The sequence below is a fragment of the Momordica charantia genome, assembly GCF_013281855.1.
Source record: "Momordica charantia cultivar OHB3-1 chromosome 4 unlocalized genomic scaffold, Mcharantia_2.0 BLBB01000004.1, whole genome shotgun sequence".
NCBI lineage: Eukaryota > Viridiplantae > Streptophyta > Magnoliopsida > Cucurbitales > Cucurbitaceae > Momordica > Momordica charantia.
Genome location: NW_028275162.1, coordinates 10261248 through 10271665, shown reverse-complemented (window position 1 = coordinate 10271665; position 10418 = coordinate 10261248). Strand labels below are relative to the sequence as shown.

At 31.2% G+C, this 10418-nt stretch overlaps 2 long non-coding RNA genes across 2 annotated transcripts; both read right to left on the bottom strand.

Moving 5' to 3' along the window:
* Positions 1–588: 588 nt before the first annotated feature.
* On the bottom strand, positions 589–3231 carry LOC148211770 (uncharacterized). The gene is made up of 3 exons (XR_015790527.1): positions 3052–3231; positions 2240–2292; positions 589–843 (listed from the first exon to the last, which is right to left on the bottom strand). It is a non-coding gene; the product is annotated as an uncharacterized LOC148211770 (long non-coding RNA).
* A 5670-nt stretch (positions 3232–8901) lies between these two features.
* LOC148211769 (uncharacterized) lies at positions 8902–10056 on the bottom strand. Its single transcript, XR_015790478.1, has 2 exons — positions 9912–10056; positions 8902–9509 (listed from the first exon to the last, which is right to left on the bottom strand). It is a non-coding gene; the product is annotated as an uncharacterized LOC148211769 (long non-coding RNA).
* Between the last annotated feature and the right edge of the window lie 362 nt (positions 10057–10418).

Genomic DNA, 10418 nt, shown 5'->3' with positions numbered 1-10418 from the left:
TCATGATTGTTTTAATCCATATAGTGATCTCTGTAATTTTATTGAATACAATCTTCGAGAACATGGATTACACGTTTTGGAACCTTAAATCCATTAGGGGTTTTCATATAAATGTCATTATCAAGAGATCAATATAAATATGTTGTGACTACATCCATAAGTACATGTTCAAACTTTCATACACAGTTAGGCCAATTAAATATCTTAGAGTAATTTCATCTACCACTAGAGAATATGTCTCATCACAATTAATACAAAGTCTTTGTGAAAAATCTTGTGTAACCAGTCTTGCCTTATATCTTGTGACCTTATTATTTTCATTTTAATTTTTTTTTTACAAATACCCATTTGTATCCCAAAAACTTAAAATCCTCTAGTATTCTGACATGACCCGTCCTAAATCACTTTAAGCATCCTACGACGTGATGCACCCATAACAGATTCCATCTAAACTCTAGTAATTAATCTCTTGCCACTGACATGAGGTGTTATAACATTTTAAATGTCAACTCGTGTCTAGCAAATTTCCACTTGTATAAATTCAAAAAAATTTTGAAGAGTTTCCTCTAAAACATGGATATACACACCTGAAAAATAAAATATTTACATTTACAATATTTAAGCAACAATGATAGCAAAGTGTGCCTCATTACACACCATTTCAAAAACTATTTTACTAATCAAAACCATATAAATTTTAAATTATTCCACGTCGTAGGTAGAATGTTAGCCACACTAGTTATCATAAACACACTATAACAATTCCGTACAAAAATATATGCAATCTACAAAAGTTGGGGGCAGATATCGATCCTAGAAGGCTCATTGGAGACTCAGTGCTACCTAAAAAAGATTAAAGATAAATAGTGAGCTAACAAGCTCAGTGAGTGGTAGATATTTACAATAAAATAAAGTAAAGATAGGCATTAACAAACATGGCAGTAGATCATAATTTATAAGATTGTTATGAATATGCTGAGAAATGAATAACTTGAAATACTTGATGGTAGGAGATCCTTACGAGCATCATCTTTAAAGCATTATCATGAGATAGAGAAACTTATCATTTAAATCTAAACCTAAAACTGGCCATACAGGCAATAGATAACTCAATATGCACATCTGGGCATCCTGGTCATACTATATACGAGAAATCTTAATGCACGGAGCAAAACAAATTGGTCATGCTATGTATAGGCTAAACTCTCATACGTGGCAGAGCAACTAGTCATACTATGTATCAAGTAACCTTAAAATGCATAGCAGAGCAATACTGTCAATACAACACATCGAGTAACCTCAAGATCATGTATAGCTGCGGAAAACTAGTTATATTATACATCTAGAACCTCAAGATGTATAGCAGAGGAAAACTGGTCATACTATACATCGAGTAACCTCAAGATGTATAGCAAAGCAAAACTGGTCATACTATACATCGAGCAACCTCAAAATGTATAGCAGGACAAATCTAGTCATACTACGTATCGAGCAAGTTCAATACACGTAGCAGAGTAATCCTGGTCATACTACGCATCGAGTAAGCTCAAGGCACATAGCAGAGCAACACTAGTCATGTACACATCGAGTAAACTCAAGATACATAACAGAGCAAAGCTGGTCATGCATACACTACGAGAACACTATTCAGGTAAGTGTACAAAGAAATAACCATAGGTACAACATTTAGTGGTTCTAAAACAGATTCTATAATAGGTTTAATATTCTCAAACCACAACAAATCATAATTATTATATATCGACGTCTCATAATCTTTAAATCATAAATTCAATGATTTGTTCTCACCATTGAAATCATAAATACCAAACAATTGGCCTAAAATAATTCTGAACCTCGTATACCAGCTCAACCATAGTTTGGTAGTCATGTAAATAGGTTAAAATCATGGAATTTCTATAAACTAAACACTTTGCAAACTCAATTATATTAATTACGAAATAGGATGTTTCAATCAAATTCATTCGTGAATACCAATCTCTTGAAATTTCATAATATTAAGTCATAACATCAAATCATTAACCACAATTCATCTCTTTATACTTCAACATTTCATTGGTTACTAAAACAAGGTAATTTACGAAATAAGGATAAATGCCTCAAAATCTCCATAATTTCCAATAACTAAATCTTTGGTATGACCACGAGTCAATTTTGTTTTGGAAGTTTAAGTTCAACAATTACTACAATAATTAACATACTTAATAAAATAACCACTCACTGAATTATTGTTCGCCAAATTGGGACTATAAGCGATCTCGATTTTTGCTTGACCTATAATATTAAGTAAATAATACAATAATTAATTATGTCACCATAAATTAAGCACACGCACATTAGATATTTCAAACCTTGGATGAACTCTAAATCCCAAAAGTCCAAGCTTAAACTTATTCTATGAGTATTTCCATTCTCTCCCCAATAACTCCTATGTACTTTATGTACTTTTCCATTATAAAATAATCCTTTTTTTTTTCATTTTTACTCCCATGTGAGTGACGTACCAAACCAAGAAAATTCCCCTTTATCTCATTCATTTTGTACTTGCACCAATTTATTAATTTGTTTTTACTTTATTTCACTATTCACTTTCTTCTTCATCCATCTACCACCAAAATGGCCATCTTCTTCCATTTTTATATTCTATTTACTTTCTATAACATCCCACAAAATGCCATTTCTTTCTATCATCTTTCTTTTGTTTCATATTCATCTTGTGGTTCCATTACACACACAACTCATTACCCATCCTTTTTATTCATTTTCATTTTTCTCTCAACTAATAAGACAATACTTTATTAGAATCCATCATTTGAACTCTTTCATTGCTCAAATCAATTTTCTTCTTCAATTAAGAACACTAAATGTCACTACTGAAGAGATCTAATATTCTCTTCTTCTTCCTCTTAAGTTTCCAAAAAAAAAAAAGTACAATACACGAAATGAATGACCCATCGAAGTGTTTATTGAACAGAAGAAGGAAACCATACTATTGTACTTAAAAGCGGCTTAAGAAAGTCGAAATCGACTTACCGAATCTCAAATCTTTGTCTAAAAACCTAGTCGATCCATTCTCTTTGTTACCGATAGCTTTTCCTGCCATTTTTCCGGCTATCTTTCCACCCTCTACCCTCCATCATCCTCTTTCTCTCTCCCATTTTGCCGTCTCTTTAACTCTCTCAGGCGTTTCCCTTTTCTCCCCTTCTTTCTTTTTTTTTTCTCTTTCTTTTATTTCTTTTCCTTTTCTGTTTCTTTCTCTGTCTCGCTTATTCTCGTCTCTTCTTCCTTTATCTTCTTTTCTTTCATTTCACAATTTCCAAATTTTTTTTCTTTTCCTTTTTGTTTAAACTAAAGCACAAAATCTATATCCCTTTTCCTTTATTTTTAGTTAATATATAATACTTACCATCAAAGTTTCTCTATATTTTTTTTAAGGAAACAAAACGGGTGTTACATGTTCAGATTACTAGTCCAAAGATTTGACGTTTTGAAAGTGAATTTAATTATGCCTCAATTTCTTATTTCTTAGGCCAATCATTTGTCTATTTTTTAGACATAATACAAATAGCAAGCAAAAATTTTGTCACTAACTATATTAGTTTTGTTCCATCTTTTTCCTGTCATAACACAGTTTATTGAAATTTCATTGTTATCCCGAGGCATTTCACCTTATCTATTATTAGTCGTGTCTATGGTTCCTTTTTGTGTATTTACATCCTCAAGAAATTAGTTTTTTACTATTGAAACTAGATTTATTTTTCGAGGATTTTTTATCCTTAGAACACATTGATCTACCACACTTCTACCGTGTTTCCAACTCATTAGTTATAACAACTTGCTGCATTATGATATCAATCTTCAATAGAGCATTTGTAGTTGGTATATATAGGACTTAGTAACTTTCTTAATATCTATTAATGCATATGGTATTTGATTTGCTATATTTTGCAAATCAAATATCTCTAAGCTTCAATTTCACTTTGATCTACATGGACATCTAAAATGAGACAATAATGATGCATTCCATGTAATTTCTTTTTTAAACTTCTTAATTTCTCCCCCCTAATGTTGGAAAAATTGTCTCAATAAAATGACAATCAGCAAATCGTGTAGTAAATACACCACCCGTCAGAGGTTCAAGATATTATTGATGGAGAATCAAACCCAAAATATATTCCTAACCTTCTTTGAGAACCCATCTTAGTTATTGTGTTGGAGCAATTGGAACATGTACTGCACATCCAAAAATTCACAGATGAGATTCATTTGGCTCCTAGCCACAAGGTAATTGTAACGGAGAGTACGTATGATAGGTTGTTGGTCTAATGCAGGCACATGACGCTGCATGCAAAACAGCATGACTCGATATAGATGTAGGAAGCTTAGCTCTTATAAATAATGGTCTAGCAATTACCTCCAAACGTTTTATAATGATTATGCTAAACTATTTTGTGTATTAACTTAATTGTATAATAAAAAAATTGTGTTCGTAACTTAAGTATTTGAGCAATTAATGTTGCTAATGCAAGGTAAGTTGTTAATAAGCACAGATGTAACCATCTACTCAATGCGTATATTAACACCATAAATATCTAAAGGGTCAACTTAGTGAATTAATGGGTCCACATATATCACCATTAATTCATTCTAAAAATGCAGTTGATCCAGTCCCCACTTTAGCTGGTGATGGTCTAATGATTAATTTCCCTTAAGAGCAAGCATCACATAATAATTAATTGGATTTAAGAATCTTCTGGTTCATCAATGGATTTCCATGTGAATTCTTAATAATTCTTCTCATCATTATAGACCCAGGATGACCTAACCGATCATGCCAAATGATAAATATATCTGGGTTCATGAACTTCAGATTCATTGTTGCACATATTTCAATTATTACTCGTACATGAGTGTAATATAATTAAGAAGATAAATCAGGCAGCTTTTTCAGTATACGTTTTCCATGTGAGACAATAGATATAATATAAAGATACTCTATATTATTCTTACTATCAGTCTCAATAGGATAGTCATTACAATGTATATCTTTAAAACTAGTAGATTTCTCATTAATTGACTAGAGAGCAATGCATTGTCATTTGTAAATTTTGTTCCTCTAGGCAAAGTAATATTATTTTTTCCAAAATCTTCAATCAAGTTTTCAGAACCTAAGATTTTATTGACTTTTGCTTCCAGCATTGTCAATTTGGAAAAATATTTTCTACTTTTAAATATTATGTGTATTGTTGCACATTCTATCAAACAGAGCTTCTTTACTTATTTTTAGTTATCCAACATATGAAAGTTAGTTCATGTTTCTTCATTGAACAAAATAATTACATAAAGAAAAAAAAACTTGGAATATAAAAGTTCAATCTAAGATAAAAAAATATATATATGAAAGATAAATGCTAAAAAAACATCAATTCTTGATATTCTAAAAAAAAAAACACTTGTTACTCCATCAATTGTGCTGATTTTCTCTTTAGATGATTCAAAGAAGTCTACCACATCCAAATTTGTCATGTTGGATGGGTCAAATATATCATCATCTTGGGTAGCCAAATTTTGCTTCCACAATTTTCTCCTTTTCCTGCAGGGAAGCTTGATAGAGATCAACTGAGTGTTTTGACATACAATAGGTACGTGCTCAATGCCCAGTCATATCGCATATGAAACATTTATGTTCAACAATTCTAAAACTCGTATCGTCTAGAGCTTTTCCTTTATCATCATCATTTCATGTGGTTCTTTTGAAAGTTGGATGATTATAACGACCACCACGAAATGAATAATTATGTCTTCCTCTACTGTGGTCACGACCTCGACCTCGACTATGATTGTTAAAATTCACAATAAACATTCACTTCAGGAGATGGCGTTGCTCCAGTTAGTTGAGATTCATGTTTTTTCATCAACAACTCGTTAGTTTGCTCAGCCACGAGAAGACATGATATAAGTTCAAAATACTTTTTAAAACCTTTCTCTCGATATTGCTGATGCAGGCAGTGGCCAATCCAAAATTTTAGGTAATGGGGCACAAATGCATATAAATATAATGGAAACTTGAACTTAGGAATGTGTATCAATTTGCATGAGATAAGTGTTGTAATTTTCAATGTACATACCTCAAACTTAAAGCTAAGATGAAAAGTCAAACCTCTAAACAAAGACAAGTATTAGGATCCTTTTGTGCTAAATATGGTTATGAGAAAATTCAAGCTCCCTCTATACAAAAGAAATATAAAAATTATAAGAATAATAAGAATTATAAGTGAACCCCTTATAGAGCTTCGTATAAAAAACTAAAAATATTTCCAATACAACCAAAAACAGTATTATAAATCTCCCCCAAAAAGAAAAGGTAAATCTTTTAAAAACAGAAAACGAAAAGAAATTATTTGCTACAAGTGCAAACAAAAAGGACGCATTGCTCCAAATTGTCGTATGAAACGGAAAATTAACAATCTAGAAATACATGATGAAGTCAAAAATCAACTGTTAAATATATTAACAGATTCTTACTCATAATACGATGAAGATTCTTGTTATGATCAAATTTTTGAAATCCAAGAAAAAACTGATGAAACTTCTTCTAAAGAATCATCATCTGTAAACAAATTGAAGATTCTTGTTATGATCAAATTGAACCTTGCACCTGTAAACAAACAATTAATGTTATAACAAAAGACCAAGACTTTATCCTAAACATTATACAACAAATTGATGATCCATAAATTGAAAGCGAATATCTTCTAAAATTAAAAGATTTAATAACCAGTGAAAATAAGGCAAACAATATAGAACATTATAATCTTAATGAAATATTGTCACGATTTGAACCAACACCAAAGCTACAACAGTTCAAGATGTCAATAGAAGTAAATCTTTTAAAAGAAGAAATTTCAAATATTAAAAAGGAAAATTCTCAAATAAGACTTGAATTACTAACCTTACAAACTCAACAAATGACTGAACAACCTTCAAGTTTTAATTATGAAACACTTGCAAACATTGAAATTGGTGAATCTTTTATCAATATTATAAATAAAATACACTTACAAAAATGGTATTGTGTCATCAATCTCGTAATAAGTAAAGAATATCTTTTAACCTCAAAGGTATTAATCGGCTTTGGAGCCGGTCAAAATTGTATCCGAGAGGGATTAATCCCGACAAAATATTTTGAAAAAATCCTCCGAAAATCTTCATAGAGCAAATGGACAACGACTGAATAGAAAATAAAAACTTTCTAATGCTCATTTGTGTAACCAAGGATATTGTTTCAAAAATACCTTCATTATTGTCAAAGATTTAAATGAACAAATAATATTAGGAACTCCCTTTTTTATCTCAACTCTATCCCTATCCCTTTTTAGTCAACGAAAAAGGAATAACCTCAAAAATCCTTAATTAAGAGACTATTCTAAAAATTTTTAAACCAAGTATCTATCAAGACTATACATTCTGTTCAAAATTCTTCAATTTCTGTTCAAAATTCTTCAATTTTTAAAGGTATCAATTAATGGAAGAAAAATGCAACAAATACAATTCATAAAGGAAGAAATAAATCATAAAAGAGGAACAACTTAATGATCCTAATATTCAAAAACAAATTACTCAGCTTAAAGAACTAATTGAAAATGAAATATTTTCATCCTTACCCAATGCTTTTTGGGAACGAAAAAAGCACATTGTAAACCTACCTTATATAAAAGATTTTCATGAATAACAAATTCCTACAAAAGCCCGACCTATACAAATGAATGCAGACTTACTACAACATTGTCAAAAGGGAGTTGAGGAATTACTTGATAAAGGACTGATTAGATCCAGTAAGTCACCCTGGAGTTGTGTGGCTTCTTATGTCAATAATCAAGCCGAAATTGAAAGAGGAGTCCCATGCTTAGTCATCAATTATAAACCCTTAGATACAGTCTTAAAATGGATTAGATATCCTATTCGTAATAAGAAGGATCTTATTAGTTGAAAATTCATGACGCTTAAAAATGGTAGATCCACTCTTAAGGATACTATTCCTAATAAGACGAATCTTTTTAGGATATGACATTTGTCAAGGAAAAATAAAGCCAATCCAAAGATGTATAGAATTTGCAAATAAATTCTCATATGAAATTCCTGGTAAAACCCAATTACAAAGATTCTTAGATGTCTCAATTATATTTATGATTTTCTAACAAATTTAAGACAAACTTGTAAACCTCTCTATCAAAGACTTAGGAAAAATCCTCTTCCTTGGTCTCATGATCATACATGCATCATACAAACTATCAAAGGTCTAGTCAAAAGTCTTACATGTCTATATATTATTAATCCTCAGGCATCACTTATAGTTGAAATCGATGCCTCTAGTATTGGATACAACGACATTCTCAAGCAATCCATACATGGTCAAGAACAATTAGTTAGGTATCACTATGGCATTTGGATAGGTGCACAAAAAATTAATCTACTATCAAAAAAGAAAATTTATCAATCGTTTTATGCATCAATATATTTCAAAGTGATCTTATCAACATAAGTTTTCTGATACGTGTCGATTGCAAAGTTGACACAGATGTTTTACAAACGGATGTCAAAAATTTAGTTTCCCAACAAATTTTTCCTAGGTGGCAAGCAATTCTTTCATGTTTTGATTTCAAAATTGAATCTATCAAATGAAGCACAAATTCCCTTTCTGGTTATCTTAGAAGAGAGTTTCTTCAAGGAAAGATAGAGAAAAAATGAGTCCCCCAAAAGAGAGAAAATGAAGGAGATGAGCGACCAAAATCTCAAACGAAAGCCTCCTACTCTAAAGCTTATCATTTTTTTCGAAGGAGAAACATCAACACCACAAGAAAAGAGAAAGCATCTCAACAAGAATCCTCTCAACAAGGTACTGCTATACCTACATAAAATAGATTTAAAAGTTTGGGATCTTCTATCTTACCAAGGCATTCAGCCTTACAAAATTAAAACGCATAAGATGCTAGGTGTCGGGTATTAAAGCTACGTACGACACCTTTACAAAACAACAAACTATATCTCGATAGAACTTTGTTGGTGAAATCTCCAAAGTTGATTGAGTTTTTGTCTTGAGAAGTTGATTGAATCTTGTCTTTATTGACTTGGTTATTGTGAATATATATGACTCATGAAATTGGTAAACTCGTCTTCATCTTGATTTTTGTCGTCATCATTGTCTCGATTGTCGCTCGGAGAAGAAATTTGTTGAATTATATTAGTCAGTTCTTGATAATTTGTAGCTCGTGCCATGGCTGCAATGAGTCTAGACCTTTGGGCAAGGAATTGTTGATTCAGCTGAACATTTTGTTTTTTATTATATGGGTAGACAGAGAACCATTTTTCCACTACTTGTTTTGAGGCGATTACTGTGTTGAACTTGTCCCACCATTTCATTTTGTACATTTGATGAAGACGAGATTTTCCATTTGTTTCTATAATTGAATAGTCCTAGTAGAATATCCAAGCTAAAAGAAAATAATTTGAAAATCACAAAAGAGGATTGAATGAATTTGTAAAAACAATGTTTGGAAAATATTTGAAGCTTTGCGAAATTGGAGAAGGTAGAATAGACTTGGTAAGACAAAAAATATTCCACCAGTCATTACCATAATGGAAAGTTTTGAACACATGATTTGTAAAAAATAATAAACCAGGAATAATTGAAATTATTTAACCAAAACATATTATACCAAGCATTTTGATAGTCAAGGTATGAATATGTTTTAGGAAAGAAAAATGGGTATGATGGAAAATATACAGCGGAAGCGAGCAATGATCGAAATAACAATCTAGATGCATATTACAACCTAGGATTAAACATGCATGATCATAGATTATGATGCTTAAAGAAAGGTAGAGAAAATTACATATCTTTGTAGCTTTTCAAATTTCTTCAATTAGCTCCAATGAGGACCACCAAGAGGTCTTCCTAGCTATTCTCACGGGTTGGAATAGAGTGGTGGGACTCTTTTTAAAAAACGAGAATTTAAGCTTTTTGAAAAACATCAAATGGCCAAAGGTTCCAAGAGATTTCAATGTTTGAACAAAGGTCTTTTTAAATAGGCAATTTACATGCAACTCTTGTATGTCAAAATTCACCAAAAGTTTACAACACATATTTCATTCATGTATGACATGGCTAAGTGTCAAAATGCATGTCAAAAGTTCACCAAAAGCTCACAACACACATTCCACTCAAGCATTGCCATGGTTAAGTGTCAAAAAGTGGATTTTTTGAGATTATTTAAATGTTCCACTCAACAAGTTAGTGAAATTTTTCACCAACTTGGTTAAAAACATTATTTTAATCTTCTTAGTCAACCTTTGACTTTCTCTGGTCAAAGTCAACTATTTGACTTTTTCCGAAATCCGAC